This window comes from Mustela nigripes, chromosome 15 (genome assembly GCF_022355385.1).
Source record: "Mustela nigripes isolate SB6536 chromosome 15, MUSNIG.SB6536, whole genome shotgun sequence".
Taxonomy (NCBI): Eukaryota; Metazoa; Chordata; class Mammalia; order Carnivora; family Mustelidae; genus Mustela; species Mustela nigripes.
In genome coordinates this window covers 46,751,612-46,769,764 of record NC_081571.1, presented here as the reverse complement: position 1 = coordinate 46,769,764, position 18,153 = coordinate 46,751,612, and positions in this window count along the sequence as shown.

Here is an 18,153-nt window from a genome sequence, read left to right as displayed (position 1 = left end):
AGATGAATTAAGCTGAACAACTTCAAAGTTTCAGTTTTTCTATTTGATAATTTTTTATTCTTTAGAAAAAACCTGCTGTCATATGAAATAAAAGGAATATTCAAAACAAACCAGATTTAAATTCACAACAGCAAAGGACTTCAGAATGAGCACAATATTATCATGTTATTATTGTAGAACTGAGATTGTCTGATTTTTTCCTAGCTCTAGGAATTTCTGTCATAATGAACTTTCAAATTCCTTTGGTAATTCACTATTAAAAATTACTTGAATCTATACAAGTTATTACAAAATAATAATTTTCAGACTATTTGCCAGAGTTATTTTGCTGTGTTTTGTTTTGTTTTGAATTACTGGGCAACTCTTTTCTATCTATTTGAGATTCACTTATAACAAAATATTGCCCAAATCTGTAAGAGCCCATAAGTAATAATTTTTTCCTTATTTTAGGGATTTATTATATTATAAATCCCTTTTGTGTCACTGGCACGGGTTTTGTCAATGTTTATCAAGAAATTTACACAACTAAAAGGCAGATAATAAAGTTATGATTGCTTTTATTTACATTACAATATAGTCTAAGCATTTCCTCCTGTAGGAAAACAAATCTTATGAAGGGATAGGTATTAGTTCTTTCTGTGGAGATTAGACAACACAATATGCCTTGACCTCCACATAAGACCTACTGAATCAGAGGTCCCCAGGTTGGATATCAAGAATGTTTTATCAAAAAAAATTTAGTAGTTGAATTTCATAAAAATCCTTCATTAGAAATCAGTGTTATAAAGCCACTCTTTACTGGAGAGAGGAGTAATAATATCAAATATTTACTGTTTGCTTCCTACGTGATATCCTTTGTGTGAAGTCTTTAATGTGCAATATCTTAATAGCTGTAAAGACTTTAAAGCACTCTGTGTAGTAAGTATAATGATTTATCCTTAGATTTCAGGAATGTAAAATATTGCCCAAGAAACCATGACAATTGGGTACTGGACCTAGGACCCATCTATACACTTACCCAGAATTTTATCATATAGATACAAATAACTAACAAAAATAATCCAAGGTATTTGGGTATTTAGATGGTTTCCACTGTATAGGATATTAAAAATAGTACTATAAAATAGTGTTATATGCAAATAATTCCCATAATCAGATTTACACTTCTTAAGATACATTTCTTTTTCTTAAGATGTTATTTATTTATTTGACAAATGGAGATCACAAGTAGGCAGAGAGGGAGGCAGAGAGAGAAGGGAAGCAGGCTCCCCGCTGAGCAGAGAGCCCAATGTGGGGGTCAATCCCAGGACCCTGAGATCATGACCCGAGCCGAAGGCAGAGGCTTAACCCACTGAGCCATTTTTTCATTTTCTAATCTGTAGGTTTATGGAGTTGTCTGAATTTGAGAAGTTTTCAGCCATTATTTTTTCTAAATACTCTTTTATCCCCACCTTCTTTCACTTCTTTTTCTGGAACTCTGGATATTTTGTTATTGTTCCACATATCCTAGAGTCCCTTTTCAGTTTTTTTTTTTTCCATTCTCTTTTCTCTGTCAAACTAAATTAATTCTGTTGCTGTTTTGATGTTTCCTTAAATTACTTCATCTATTCTCTACCATCTTCACTCTGCTAGTGAGACTATTCAACAATATATATATATATATATTTTTTAATTTTTTATTTTTTATAAACATATATTTTTATCCCCAGGGGTACAGGTCTGTGAATCACCAGGTTTGCACATTTCACAGCACTCACCAAAGCACATTCCCTCCCCAATGTCCATAAACCCAACCCCCTTCTCCCAACTCCCCTCCCCCCAGCAACCCTCAGTTTGTTTTGTGAGATAAAGAGTCAATTATGGTTTGTCTCCCCCCCAATCCCATCTTATTTCATTTATTCTTCTCCTACTCCCTTAAGCCCCCATGTTGCATCTCCACTACCTCTTATCAGGGAGATCATATGATAGTTGTCTTTCTCCACTTGACTTATTTCGCCTCTAGTTCCATCCATGTCATCACAAATGGCAAGATTTCATTTCTTTTCATGGCTGCATAGTATTCCATTGTGTATATATACCACCTCTTCTTTATACATTCATCTGTTGATGGACATCTAGTTTCTTTCCATAGTTTGGCTATTGTGGACATTGCTGCTATAAACATTTGGGTGCACGTGCCCCTTCGGATCACTACGTTTATATCTATAGGGTAAATACCCAGTAGTGCAATTGCTGGGTCATAGGGCAGTTCTATTTTCAGCATTTTGAGGAAGCTCCATCCTGTTTTCCAGAGTGGTTGCACCAGCTTGCATTCCCACCAACAGTGTAGGAGGGTTCCCCTTTCTCCGCATCCTCGCCAGCATCTGTCATTTCCTGACTTGTTGATTTTAGCCATTCTGACTGGTTCGTGAGGTGATATCTCATTGTGGGTTTGATTTGTATTTCCCTGATGCCGAGTGATATGGAGCACTTTTTATGTGTCTGTTGGCCACATGAATGTCCTCTTCACAGAAATGTCTGTTCATGTCCTCTGCCGATTTCTTGATTGGATTATTTGTTCTTTGGGTGTTGAGTTTCCTAAGTTCTTTATAGATTTTGGACACTAGTCCTTTATCTGATATGTCGTTTGCAAATCTCTTCTCCCATTCTGTCAGTTGTCTTTTGGTTTTGTTAATTGTTTCCTTTGCTGTACAAAAGCTTTTGATCTTGATAAAATCCCAATAGTTTATTTTTGCCCTTGCTTCCCTTGCCTTTGGCGATGTTCCTAGGAAGATGTTGCTGCAGCTGAGGTCGAAGAGGTTGCTGTCTGTGTTCTCCTCAAGGATTTTGATGGATTCCTTTCTCACTTTGAGGTCCTTCATCCATTTTAAGTCTATTTTTGTGTCTGGTGTAAGGAAATGGTCCAATTTCATTTTTCTGCATGTGGCTGTCCAATTTTCCCAAAACCATTTATTGAAGAGGCTGTCTTTTTTCCATTGGACATTCTTTCCTCCTTTGTCGAAGAATAGTCGACCATAGAATTGAGGGTCTATTTCTGGGCTCTCTATTCTGTACCATTTGATCTATGTGTCTGTTTTTGTGCCAGTACCATGCTGTCTTGATAATGACAGCTTTGTAATAGAGCTTGAAGTCCGGAATTGTGATGCCACCAACGTTGGCTTTCTTTTTCAATATCCCTTTGGCTATTCGAGGTCTTTTCTGGTTCCATATAAATTTTAGAATTATTTGTTCCATTTCTTTGAAAAAGATGGATGGTACTTTGATAGGAATTGCATTAAATGTGTAGATTGCTTTAGGTAGCATAGACATTTTCACAATATTTATTTTTCTAATCCAGGAGCATGGAACATTTTTCTATTTCTTTGTGTCTTCCTCAATTTCTTTATGAGTACTTTATAGTTTTCTGAGTATAGATTCTTAGCCTCTTCGGTTAGGTTTATTCCTAGGTATCTTATGGTTTGGGGTGCAATTGTAAATGGGATTGACTCCTTAATTTCTCTTTCTTCTGTCTTGTTGTTGGTGTAGAGAAATGCAACTGATTTCTGTGCATTGATTTTATATCCTGACACTTTACTGAATTCCTGTATAAGTTCTAGCAGTTTTGGAGTGGAGTCTTTTGGGTTTTCCACATATAGTATCATATCATCTGCAAAGAGTGATAATTTGACTTCTTCTTTGCCGATTTGGATGCCTTTAATTTCCTTTTGTTGTCTGATTGCTGAGGCTAGGACTTCTAGTACTATGTTGAATAGCAGTGGTGATAATGGACATCCCTGCTGTGTTTCTGACCTTAGCGGAAAAGCTTTCAGTTTTTCTCCATTGAGAATGATATTTGCGGTGGGTTTTTCATAAATGGCTTTGATGATATTGAGGTATGTGCCCTCTATCTCTACCCTTTGAAGAGTTTTATCAGGAAGGGATGCTGTGCTTTGTCAAATGCTTTTTCAGCATCTATTGAGAGTATCATATGGTTCTTGTTCTTTCTTTTATTAATGTGTTGTTTCACATTGACTGATTTGCGGATGTTGAACCAACCTTGCAGCCCTGGAATAAATTCCACTTGTTCATGGTGAATAATCCTTTTAATGTACTATTGAATCCTATTGGCTAGTATTTTGTTGAGTATTTTCGCATCTGTGTTCATCAAGGATATTGGTCTATAGCTTTCCTTTTTGATGGGATCTTTGTCTGGTTTTGGGATCAAGGTGTTGCTGGCCTCATAAAATGAGTTTGGAAGTTTTCCTTCCATTTCTATTTTTTGGAATAGTTTCTGCAGAGTAGGAATTAGTTCTTTAAATGTTTGGTAGAATTCCCCCAGGAAGCCGTCTGGCCCTGGGCTTTTGTTTGTTTGGAGGTTTTTAATGACTGTTTCAATCTCCTTACTGGTTATGGGTCTATTCAGGCTTTCTATTTCTTCCTGGTTCAGTTGTCGTAGTTTATATGTTTCTAGGAATGCATCCATTTCTTCCAGATTGTCAAATTTGTTGGCGTAGAGTTGCTCATAGTATGTTCTTAAAATAGTTTGTATTTCTTTGGTGTTAGTTGTGATCTCTCCTCTTTCATTCATGATTATATTTATTTGGGGTCCTTTATCTTTTCTTTTTGATAAGTCTGGCCATGGGTTTATCAATCTTATTAATTCTTTCAAAGAACCAGCTCCTAGTTTCATTGATTTGCTCTATTGTTTTTTTGGTTTCTATTTCATTGATTTCTGCTCTGATCTTTATGATTTCTCTTCTGCTGCTGGGCTTAGGGTTTCTTTCTTGTTCTTTCTCCAGCTCCTTCAGGTGTAGGGTTAGGTTGTGTGCCTGAGACCTTTCTTGTTTCTTGAGAAAGGCTTGTACCACTATATATTTTCTTCTCAGGACTGCCTTTCTTGTGTCCCACAGATTTTGAACCGCTATATTTTCATTATCATTCGTTTCCATGATTTTTTTCAATTCTTCTTTAATTTCCTGGTTGACCCATTCATTCTTTAGAAGGATGCTGTTTAGTCTCCATGTATTTGGGTTCTTTCCAGACTTCCTCTTGTGGTTGAGTTCTAGCTTCAGAGCATTGTGGTCTGAAAATATGCAGGGAATGATCCTAATCTTTGATACTGGTTGAGTCCTGATTTAGGACCGAGGATGTGATCTATTCTGGAGAATGTTCCATGTGCACTAGAGAAGAACGTGTATTCTGTTGCTTTGGGATGAAATGTTCTGAATATATCTGTGATGTCCATCTGGTCCAATGTGTCGTTTAAGGCCTTTATTTCCTTGCTGATCTTTTGCTTGGATGATCTGTCCATTTCAGTGAGGGGAGTGTTAAAGTCCCCTACTATTATTGTATTATTGTTGATGTGTTTCTTTGATTTTGTTATTGATTGGTTTATATAGTTGGCTGCTCCCACATTGGGGGCATAGACATTTAAAATTGTTAGATTTTTTTGTTAGACAGACCCTTTGAGTATGATATAGTGTCCTTCCTCATCTCTTATTATAGTCTTTGGCTTAAAATCTAATTGATCTGATATAAGGATTGCCACTCCTGCTTTCTTCTGATGTCCATTAGCATGGTAAATTCTTTTCCACCCCCTTACTTTAAATCTGGAGGTGTCTTTGGGCTTAAAATGAGTTTCTGGAGTCAACATACAGATGGGTTTTGTTTTTTTATCCATTCTGATACCCTGTGTCTTTTGATTGGGGCATATAGCCCATTAACATTCAGGGTAACTATTGAGAGATATGAACTTAGTGCCATTGTATTGCCTGTAAGGTGACTATTACTGTATATGGTCTCTGTTCCTTACTGATCTACCACTCGTAGGCTCTCTGCTTAGAGAACCCATTTCAATATTTCCTGTAGAGCTAGTTTGGTGTTTGCAAATTCTTTCAGTTTTTGTTTGTCCTGGAAGCTTTTAATCTCTCCTTCTATTTTCAGTGATAGCCTAGCTGGATATAGTATTCTTGGCTGCATGTTTTTCTCTTTTAGTGCTCTTAAAATATCATGCCAGCTCTTTCTGGCCTGCCAGGTCTCTGTGGATATGTCAGCTGCCAATCTAATATTTTTACCATTGTATGTTACAGACTTCTTTTCCCGGGCTGCTTTCAGGATTTTCTCGTTGTCACTAAGACTTGTAAATTTTACTATTACGTGATGGGGTGTGGGCCTATTCTTATTGATTTTGAGAGGTGTTCTCTGAACCTCCTGAATTTTGATGCTCGTTCCCTTTGCCATGTTGGGGAAATTCTCCTCAGTAATTCTCTCCAGTATACCTTCTGCTCCCCTCTCTCTTTCTCCTTCTTCTGGAATCCCAATTATTCTAATGTTGTTTCATCTTATGGTGTCACTTATCTCTCGAATTCTCCCCTCATGGTCAGTAGCTGTTTGTCCCTCTTTTGCTCATCTTTTTTATTCTCTGTCATTTGGTCTTCTATATCACTAATTCTTTCTTCTGCCTCATTTATCCTAGCAGTGAGTGCCTCCATTTTTGATTGCACCTCATTAATAGCTTTTTTGATTTCAACTTGGTTAGATTTTAGTTCTTTTGTTTCTCCAGAAAGGGCTTTTATATCTCCCAAGAGGGTTTCTCTAATATCTTCCATGCCTTCTTTGAGCCTGGCTAGAACCTTGCTAATTGTCATTCTGAACTCTAGATCTGACATATTACCAATGTCTGTATTGATTAGGTCCCTAGCCTTCGGTACTGCCTCTTGCTCTTTTTTTTGTGGTGAATTTTTCCGTCTTGTCATTTTGTCCAGATAAGAGTATATGAAGGAGCAAGTAAAATACTAAAAGGGTGGCAACAACCCCAGGAAAATATGCTTTAACCAAATCAGAAGAGATCCCAAATCATGAGGGGGGAGAAAGGGGATAAAAAGAGGTTCAAAAAGAAAGAAGGAAAAAAAAAATAAAAGAAAAGAATTAAAAAAAAGAAAAATGAATAAAGAAAAATATGAAAAGGAAAAAATATATATATTAGATAAACTAGTTAAAAAACGTTAAAAAAAGTAAAGGGTAAAAGTTCAAAAAAATTGTAGCAGAAGAAGAGAAAAAAAATGAAAAAGAAAAAAATTAAATTAACTGCAAAACTAAAAAAAATCACAGGGAGAAAGCCATGAGTTCTGTGCTTTGCTCTCTCCTCCTCTGGAATTCTGCTGCTCTCCTTGTTGTTGAAACCGCACTCCTTGGTAGGTGAACTTGGTCTCGGCTGGATTTCTTGTTGATCTTTTGGGGGATTGGCCTGGTGTAATGATTCTCAAGTGTCTTTGCCCCAGGCGGAATTGCACCGCCCTTACCAGGGGACGGCCTGAGTAATCTGCTTGGATTTGGTTTCAGGAGCTTTTGTTCCCTGATCGCTTTCCGTAGAGTTCTGGAGGATGGGAATACAAATGGTGGCCTCCTTGTCTCTGACCCAGAGGAGCTGAGAGCCTGGGGCCCCACTACTCAGTGCGCCCTCAGAGAACAGCGCCCAGTTACTCCCGCCTGCCTGACCTCCGGCCGCGCTCCGAGCTCACCGAGCTCACCGAGCCTTTGGCTGGTTCAAGGTAATCCCGAGCTGTGATCTTACTGTCGGCTCTGTCTCTGTAGCCGGTTTTCCCGTTCCAATACCCACAAGCTCTGCAACACTCAGACACCCTGTTCCTTCTGGACCCTGCGGGACCTGAGGCCACGCTGACCCTGCGTGGGCTTCGCCCCGCTTTAGCCTCTGGAGCAATGTCCATCAGCGGAACAGACTTTTAAAAGTCCTGATTTGTGCTTTGTTTCCCCGCCGCTTGCCAGGAGCCGGCCCCTCCCCCCGGGGTCTATCTTCCTGTCACTTTGGATTCACTTCTCCGCTGGTCCTACCTTTCAGAAAGTGGTTGTTTTTCTGTTTCCAGAATTGCTGTTCTTCTTCTCTTCGATATGCCGATGGATTTGCAGGTGTTTGCAATCTTTAGATAAGCTATCTAGCTGATCTCCTGCTAGCTGATGTAGTCCTAGCCTGCTACTTCTCCGCCATCTTGACTCGTCCCTCAACAACATATATATTTTTTTAAAAGTTTGTTTTATTTACTTTTCTATAATTTCATTTGGCTTTTTAGAAACTTTTCTTTGTTGAAATTAACTATTTTTTATGTTTCAAGAGTATTTGTTATTTCTTTTTGAGACATTTTTAATGTCCATTACTTGAAAAATCCCTGTCAGATCCCTATATGCACTGCAGTGGTCTTTTCATTCCTGTCAACTTGTGGTTATATTTAAGATTATTTATTTATTTATTTATTTATTTATTTGATAGATTTTTTTTTTTTTAAACCCAGGAGTTTCAGTTGCTTTCAGAGGCAATGTGAGTCCACTGTATTTCAAGAAACAGATCTCCACCTACATATTTTTCTAAACATTTATATCATACTATTTGTCTTCTCAAAAAAACCCTAAAGTTTACTTTTTTTCACTTTTATCATCACCCATGCAACACACAGCCGTACAATCTGGTTTTCTTCTTACATGAACAACATCTTAATGTTACAAGTATTCCTCAGTGTGAGCCTGATAGAATTCATCTTGAAAACTCTTCTGATGATTTCATTTACTACTATCTAAGTGACCTTGTACAAGTCATTAACCTCTTGCTGCCTCAGTTACTTCTCCCATTAAATAAGGATAATAATACTGTCTACCTTAAGGGAGTTTACTTTCTTCTTTTTAGATTATATTGATTTGAGAGAGAGAGAGAAAGAGAAGGCTCAAGGGGGCAAGGGGCAGAAGGAGAGAGAGAGAATCTCAGGCAGACCCTGCACTGAGGGTGAAGCCTGATGCAGGGCTTGATACTCAGGAAGCTCAGATCATGACCTAAGCCAAAACCAGGAGTCTGACAACATAACCTACTGAGCTTCCCTGGCACCCCCTAATGGGGGTTTTCAAAAGGCTAAACAAGATGAATGACTCTAAAATATATATATATATATAAACAGCCAGATGCTGTTTCAGGCACTAGGCCTTCAGCAGTGAAATAGGCAGACAAAACAAATGGCTGACATTTGGGGGCTTTCAGTCTATTTAGGAAAACAATGAATCCCCAAACACTGTTGGAGAACAAACAAATGTCAAGGCTCAATGACACAAGAAAAGTAGCAAGTAGATGAGTGAGGCCTATGAGAATGCTGATTCACCTCAATTTGGAGTGACTGAAGTATACACTGAACAAGGGGGTTATCCTCACAAGCCCTTTGATATCTTTACCTTGCAAATGTCTTTCCCCACTACTGCATTTTTATGTTTAATTAAAAGTAAAGGATAGCTAATATTTACTGAGTGCTTACTGTATGGTAAGCACAGTACTCCAACCTATGCATGTGTAATCTTATTCCATTTTTATGGCACTGAGATAGTGTTGACAGCAAATATCACTTCAGTGAAAACGTCCCCAGTAATCCCAGACTGATTTAAAAATTTCTTCTTTCTTTTATTCTATATATTAATCCAAGCTCATATAGGTTTTTGTAACATTTATATATACATGAGCAATGATAAAAAAGTGATCTAGCCAACTGTAATGATGATAACATTGAGAGGATTCATGTCTTTATCCCTACCTGAACAGTTCCCTATAACTAATTCTACATATATTGTAATACAGACCTGAAATACATAAGTGTTTTTATTCCATGAAGTAAAGATTGCATATAAGTATTTGTGTTTATGTCTTAATTAAAATGCAAATTCACACTCAAAGGAATTTTTAATATTAATACATATATAGTGAATTTTTTTTATTGTGCAGAATATATGTAACTCCAAAGTTTCAACTACATTTAGACCATATTTTATCTTTTAAATTGAAAACCTTTCTAAAACCTTATAAATTAGAATTGGTATTTTTCTAAGTTAGCAACACTGTCAACCATAAACAAGGGGCAAAAACATTCAGCTAAGCATTGCACAAGTTCAGGAATGTTTTAACTATGAAAAGAGAGTCCATTTAAATTTTACCTAACCCTAATTAAAAAGGCTTTAAAATGCTATAACTTAGAGTGGGAAAGAATTTGTACAATTCAGTATCAAAAATAGAAAATAACAAAAGTGTCCCTAACATAAAGTCAAAGAAAATATAACCTAAATTATCATAAATATAATACTAAATTTGAGCTAAACTTATTTTTTCTAGTTTTAAGGCTAATTAGGAAACATTTTTAAAGGTGAGAACAAAGTAGTATTAACTTTTAATGACTAAGTATAGTTAAAAGAGAAAAATTCAATGTATAGAAAGTATGCAATAAATATATAGTAGAAATATACAAAAGTGAAATCCTGCTATAACTTGGTTATTTTTTTTAAATATTAGATATATAAAGAGTAAAATATTTGAAAACTCATTACCTGTAAATATGAAGAATATGAATTTACTGCAGCTGGAAAACAAAGGTAAAAAATTATTCATATTAAATATTTCTTAAGAGGTTATGTGCCAGAAACCATGTCCTGCAATTATAATGTAGTAAAGACGACTCTTGCGATTACTTTAATAATTAAACATAAATTACCCAATCAACAGTGTTAAATGGCAAAAGTATTTCCTTTCTATTTGGAGAACCATTTTTGACCAACTATCCATGAAATTAGATGAACTTAGACTGACACCTCCATCTAAAGTCCTATAAATACTGTGTGTGTGTGTGTGTGTGTGTGTGTTTTCCCAAATTAGAACATTCTTTTGGAGTCATCTTATGTTGCACTATTCTGAATAAAAGGCTTATGCTTGGGTGCCTGGGTGGCTAAGGGGGTTGGGCCTCTGCCTTCCACTCGGGTCGTGGTCTCCAGGTCCTGGGATGGAGCCCTGCTTGGGGCGCTCTGCTTGTCAAGGAGCCTGCTTTCCCCTCTCTCTCTCTCTCTGCCTGCTGCTCTGCCTACTTGTGATCTCTCTCTCTGTGTCAACTAAATAAATAAAATCTGTATTTTAAAAAAGTCTTATGCTTAATAATGTTCTGGTTGATTTTCTTTCACAAAATCTAGTTTTACTCAAGCTGTATCATGAGTCATGCAATTATTGCTCATACAACCTTATTTTGCAACTGGGAAATCAGTGCAAGTAAAAAGGAAGTGAACTCTGTTCTCTTTTTAATCATCTTTGTTGTTTTTGTTGTGTTTCGGCTGTTAGACATTAAGAAATCAGTAACACAGTGTGAAGAACATCCTCCCTACCTTTTTCTTGTGGGGATCACAAAGTTGTAAATAAAGTACCAATATTAATTTTAATAGTCTTAAAGGGGTATGCTCTTTGGGCAATTACATGATTTCTTCTAATATAAGGAAATGGGAATAATATATACATGCATGGTCAATGACCAAATTCTGTGAAATCTTATTCAAAATATTAAAGTTAAAATTAATATTTAACATTGCAATTTGAAGATAGGACAGTTTATTAAGATAAAAATATTTTCATGACCTGGAACTAGAATCCAAAAAAGTTACTTCTTTGTTATACCATAGATACTTTATAACAATATTGTAAATTCAAGTATTAGATTAGGGAATGTGGATGATATATACACTGAATGTCTCTTAATCATCTCTTAACCTCTTTCAACAATTAAACACAAAATGGATCAATGGATATCACATTTCACAAACAAACAAAAAAAATGAAACCATTTGGTGATATCCTTCACTTTTTGTTTACTTCAATGATTTTAAAAAAGATCAGAATGTAAATCTCAGTTTGCTTTTAAAGGTCATATTTTCTCAGTTAGAATCAGAGATAAATGCAATAAAATCCTCAAATGATAATGAATTAATAGATTTAAATGATGATATTTTCTTTATAGCTATTATAGAAAAGTAGATAGCTTTTTTAATTAGTCAGTATATTATTTAATGATCACATCTGCACAATTGTAAGATCTTTTAAAACTACCCAATTATTAATGTACTTATACTAAAATTATAGGGAAACATTTTATCACCAAATAAATTTAATACACGACAATCTCGATCAAAATGTTTCTCAGAGTCTATTTGCAGAACAAAGCCGTTCTTCATGTTTATAGTTGGATATATAGACCTAACTTAGAACAATAACTCAGATTCCTATTATTACATTATTTCAATAGAAAACTCTTCTAAATAAATCTATAAATTTAATAAATGCTATTTTCATTAAGGAGTTATAGCAAAAAGACTATTCAAAACCAAGACTATTGTCTCCAAGTAATGAATGAGTTGATGTTAACTGCATGACTCCGTTCTGTTTTCATTTTCAGTTCACTCCTACATCTATCTGAATTGAAAATAATGTGACAGGAGTTACACTGCCAACTAAAATACTTCACTGTTGGTTTTTTTTCCCCTCAATGGATTTTTTTCCCCCAAATTACACTCTAGTTTGCTAAAAGGTCAATAAAAGATTTTATAAAAAGCTCTAAAATTAAATGTACAAAAATCTCCCTTTTTTTAAGCAAAATAGAGTCTTAAAGAAGCATCATTACATGGTGAGATATGTGATTTGATGTGTGGTCAATAGTGTACAAGGCTTATAAACTTTTTATTGTTAGAGAACTGAGGTGGCCATTAGAAAGTGATTATCTTAGCACTATTTCTACCACTAGCCGACTGCATGGTGGTAAGTCTTTTAGTCACTTTCCCCCTTATTTTCCTAATATAAAAACAAACAAAGATAAAACCTTGAAGTAGTGCCAGCAAGAAGGTATGCAGCCCTAGACCCTCCTTCTCCACACAAACACACCAATACAGCAGTAATCTACAGAGAAATGTTATTTGTAAAAAAATCAGAAATTAATGGAAACATTCCCACACCTGGAATAATGTGAAAACAGACTCACCAAAGCCAGGAGGGATATATGGGACACCCTCTCACCAGACATCCTCTCTTAATGCCGTGCTACACCCAATCAGAAAGAGACTCACAGAGCCTAGCTTTACCAGGGAGGGGAAAGGCCAATTCAAATTCAGTACCTCAACTTTTTTTTTTTTTTTTTTTTTAGTACCTCAACTTTCTAATGGAGTTCCCAGAAGACCACCTTCTGTCTTAATAATTTTCAAGTTCTGAAGAATCCAGCAAAATTTAGTAACCCAGGGAAGAATAAAGGTGATAGCTTTGGCTGGCAAATACCATTGATCCTATCCTCTGTGTAGCACAGAGCAAACAGATGAAAAATTCCAGCTCTCAGCATTGTGATGTCTTCATATTAAAACTGACAAAGACCATTATTATTATATTTAATTTACTTACTGTGTTCTATATTGAAATTATATGGAATTCTGGAGAATTCTATAGAAAATATGTAGGAATCTTACTAAAATTAGTTTGGCAAACTACACACCAAGGAAACTAGCATATACACATACAAGAATTGCCAAGAAATGTGATCAAAAGGTACAAACTTTCAGTCACAAGATAAATAAATACTGGGGATATAACGTACAAACATTATGATTATACTTAACATTGCTGTATTTTATATATATATATATATATTATATACATATATGTTTTAAAGAGAATAAATCTTGAGCTTTCTTCACAGGATATTTTTCTTTTTTGCTTCCTCTTTTTGTTTTATTTATATGAGATGTGGATGGTAACTAACTTATTGTGGTAATCATTTCATAATATATATGAGGCATATCATTATGCTATATACCCTAACTTTATACAGTGATGTATCTCAACTGCATCTCAATAAAATGGGGAGGGGCTCCAAGAGTGAAGAATTGTAGCTTTAATTTATATTTTGTGAAGATATTTTCTTTTGAGAAATCAAGTTAATATTTCTGTATTTAAATAATGAGAGTCCTTATTAAGAACTATTTTTGTGCTGAGGATTCAAATGTGGATATAGTTACATTTGGGACATGGAGATGCCCATTGACTAGAGAGGAAGAACACAGTTCTAAAACCACTGTGTTTTAGAACACACAGGTAATGTTGTGCATACCATAAGAGAGATGCATATAGGCCGAAAGCTCAGATAAGATGGCATGGATTCTGCCCTTAGCAGAGCAAGCAGCTAGGGAAGTCCTCCCTAGAAAAGTGACATTTGAACTAATATGCCATATGTGTTATTTTTTAGGCTATGATTAAAATAAAATTATCAGACTAATTATATTATTCTTACATTCCTACAGATATTTAGGAAAGCAGGGAAATCCTTTTCATAAAGGAACAATCCTTTTTACTGCTCTAGGATATTTTTTCAAAATTATTCTCATTAGCATGAAAACACCAAACATATCTTATATTTCATGTAAAATATATTTAGAAATGGATACTGGCTTCCAATTTTTTGTACTGTCTGGCCCAGATGACACTTGGAATTCTGAGGTTTTTAGATCTTAGAAAAGATAATATGAATATACAGTAATATACTATATGTGTACCACTAGTGCACCCTCATGTTTATGAGGTCTGCATCAACACCCTGTGCTTAAATACAGTGCTAAAACTTCTGGGTATTCACAATGAATAGGTATATAAAGAATTTAAATATATTCATATCAGTTTAGTTTATGTTTTGCTACCAATGCACACTGCACAAATTTAAGGAAAAAATGTTTTCTGAGATGTTTAGACTTTGAAATTAATATAAGGGATTACAAATCTCTAAATGATTGAAAGTTTAAAGTGAGTACATTTTACTTCAGTGTCAAAGGAATAAAATAAAAGGCTTGGCTGCCACGAACAGAGTGAGAATGGCTGTGTGGATTATTTATGGCAGAGTTTTCTCTTTAGTAGGAGGCCACCACTGTTATTGCTGCATAGGTCTCATTTATACTTGTACTTAGAGACATGTACACTTGAGCCAAAAATGGTAACAGATACAAAATCCAGCTACTGCAAGGCAAGGCTCACTTAAACATATCTTTAGCTTAAATAAATACTAAATAAATAAATAAATATTCATGACTTCACAGTAACTTTTTTTTTCCCCCCCATGGTGACTTTTAGAGATGTGTTCACTATGAGGCTGAGGACCAGGAATCATGATTGGGAACTCACAATCTAAAGAAATTAAAAATGCAACTGGTTGCATTAATGAACCTATCATTGTAGGTAAATACAACGAACTTCGGTTTCTGGATAAAGTTGAAAACAGTTATTAGGTAAAATCACGGTATGTCTGATTTTAAAAAAGCAGAGACCCTTTTTTAAGTTTACTATCGAAATCTAAACTCATCTCAAATCCAAAGCAATGTATGAAATGTACAGAAGCATCAATGCTTCCTTAGTATTCAAAAGCTTTGAAATGTAGGAACTCCAATTTATATTTAAAAAAAATAAGTGTTTAATTTTTAACCAGGTCTTACATTTTCTAAGTCATAAGTGTAAGTATGGTTAACTCTAGTATGGAGATGAGAGTTGTCATTCATGTATAGTAGATTTGGGAAACTGTACCTGAAGAGCTGAAACCAACACAATAGAAACAGGAAAAAAAAAATAAAAAGCTAGAGTTAACAGAAAATCTTCTATTTAATGTTATTTGCAATGATTCCAGAGATAAGCCATAGGGGAAGGAAGTTTAGCTACCTGATTACTTATGACATCATTAGGGAGCATTATCCAACTAAAAGTATTTTCTAGATGTAAACCCTTGGTGCTTTCTGAAATAGAGAAGTCAGATAATTATGAGTTTTAATCAAAACTTTTCTGTTTTCTAGTTGTGTAATTTTTTTTTCAAAAAAATTTTTAAGACTCTATTTATTTATTTGACAGAAAGAGATCACAAGTAGGCAGAGGAGCAGGCAGAGAGAGAGGGGGAGAAGCAGCCTCCCCGCTGAGCAGAAAGTCCAATGCCGGGCTCCATACCCGGACCCTGAGATCATGACCTGAGCTAAAGGCGAGGCTTTAACCCACTGAACCATCCAGGTGCTCCTCAAGTTGTGTAATTTTGATCAATGTATCTAATGTCTCTGACCTCAGTTTCCTCAGCTAATCTAACTAGAGTAGTCTTTCCACAATTTCTTTCCCATAAATTTATTAAATTTATAATTCTAGCATAGGATCTTTGCTAGAACTAAGTATAAATGTAAATAATTTAACACAGGTCACAAAACATGGCAAACTTTTCATGACTGATATTTACTATGTATTAATTTTATCTATAATTAGTAAGTCCAATTATATTCATATATCAAATTTCGGTATGTATTAAGGATGACAGCTCTCATAATTTCACTAATAGTCTCTCAGATCACTAACTGACTTCTGTTCTAATTTTTACCTGGGATGGAAGACATTATATTGTGCAATCAGAACTAACACAAAGCACTGTGTTTCCTTGGAGGCGATATCCGCTATCCACCATCCACCTCCTGCTCCTCCTACAGGCAAATTTTTCTAGCAATAGTAGTTTTCTAACTTTATGATTATCACAGTAAAAATTTTCTTTTTATAGTAAGCATATCACAATACTCTCCCCTAACACACAATACTCTTCCCTGACACAAAACTTCATGTAAATAAAACAAAATGTTCTTAAAAACATATGTACTTTCAAAACTATTATTCTATTTTACCTCAAGAAATACTTTGATTAATGTGTTGCTACTGAAAGTTTAAAAACCTACAGACCTTAAGAAAAATAAGTTGATATAAAAACATTCAAATTGTTTTTATAAATTGTTACATTGGATTTTAGTGGTAATAAGGAGAAATTCATGTTTCTTTTGTATTATTTTCAAATTTGTTAGATATTATACTGTTTACCACAGTGTCTATCAATTTCGTTATCATTAAAATAAAAGCTGTGATATTTTCCATTTAATAAAACTTGTAAAAGAGTCATCACACTGGTGCTTACAGAGTATAGATCATATGTACAATTATGTAAATGAACTGATTAAGAATGACATGGACCTAATTTCATCATTGTTCTTTCTTAACACTAGATTAAAGAAATAAAGAATAGGAAACCAGGTTTTCTTATAATATTAAACTTTTCTTATATAAACAATATTAATTACCTTTGCTAGTTATCTGAGGGGTTATCTTTATTGAAGTTATGAAATTTTTAGTGGGGGAGTACAACATGTCAGCTGTGATTCTCTTCTCCTAATATAGGATTACTTTTCCTTACTCTCATGCCCAGTCAAAAAGTATACCATCAGGCAGTGTATAGCTTCTGACATTTGTTGAAGATTTGCTGTATATAAAATATGACTGAAGCTTCAAATAGCAGAATGCCTAATGCCTCTTCTTCCTCAAACTACCTAGTAATTCTTCTGCAGTGTGTCACATTGCAAATTCAAAATAACCAGTTGGTTGTAAAAAATGAATATTATGGAAACAGATATAGATTATATATTTTAAGACTATTTGAACGAAGATATCAAAATACCAGTCAGGGCATTTTGGGTATTTTTTGAAACACAGGCCTAATTTGCTCAAGGTCATGGCATTAACTATAGAAAGATTTGGGCTTGATATTGAGTGTATCTGCCACTTTGTCCCAGGACCCCAAATCCCCCTCTATTATGAAAACCATCTCCTCTGACATCAAAAATATGATTTCTATATGTAGGCTAAAGCTGAAAGAAGTACTTTTTCTCAGTCATATTTCAAGCTTATCAATTCCTTGTTCTATTTATAATTGTGTGTAGTTAGTACACATGATTTTTTAATTTCAAAACTTATGATACATTTACAGTAAACAGAGGATGCCAAAAACAATGGCCATTTCTTTGACGATTCTTTGTCTCTGGTAAAATATGACCAGATATACTTTCATATAATTTAGCTTAATGATAGCTGTTGCTATTTCCTATAGGATTTATATAGAGTAGAGGCTTGTGCAGTTAACCTCAATAATCAAACTGGGTGAAAGTATTTTCATTTTATTTCTTTCCATTAAAAAAAAAAGAACCACAATATGGCTCAATTATTTTTATGTTACTTCAGATCAAAAACATTAAATAATGTAAATGTATGGGTTGAAACAGTCTGACATTGGAAAAGCAAAACCACTGCATAAGACACAGCAAAACTATGTACCCTTGACTGTAACAAACTGACAAGAATATATTTTCAACACATGCATGCTTCATATACAAAACATAAATATCAAATCACTTACGATCATTCTTAATTTAGAATTGTCTATTAATCCATGAGATTCAACTGTCTCTGAAGACTTAAAAATTTTAATATTTGAATAAGTCTTTGCCTTAAAT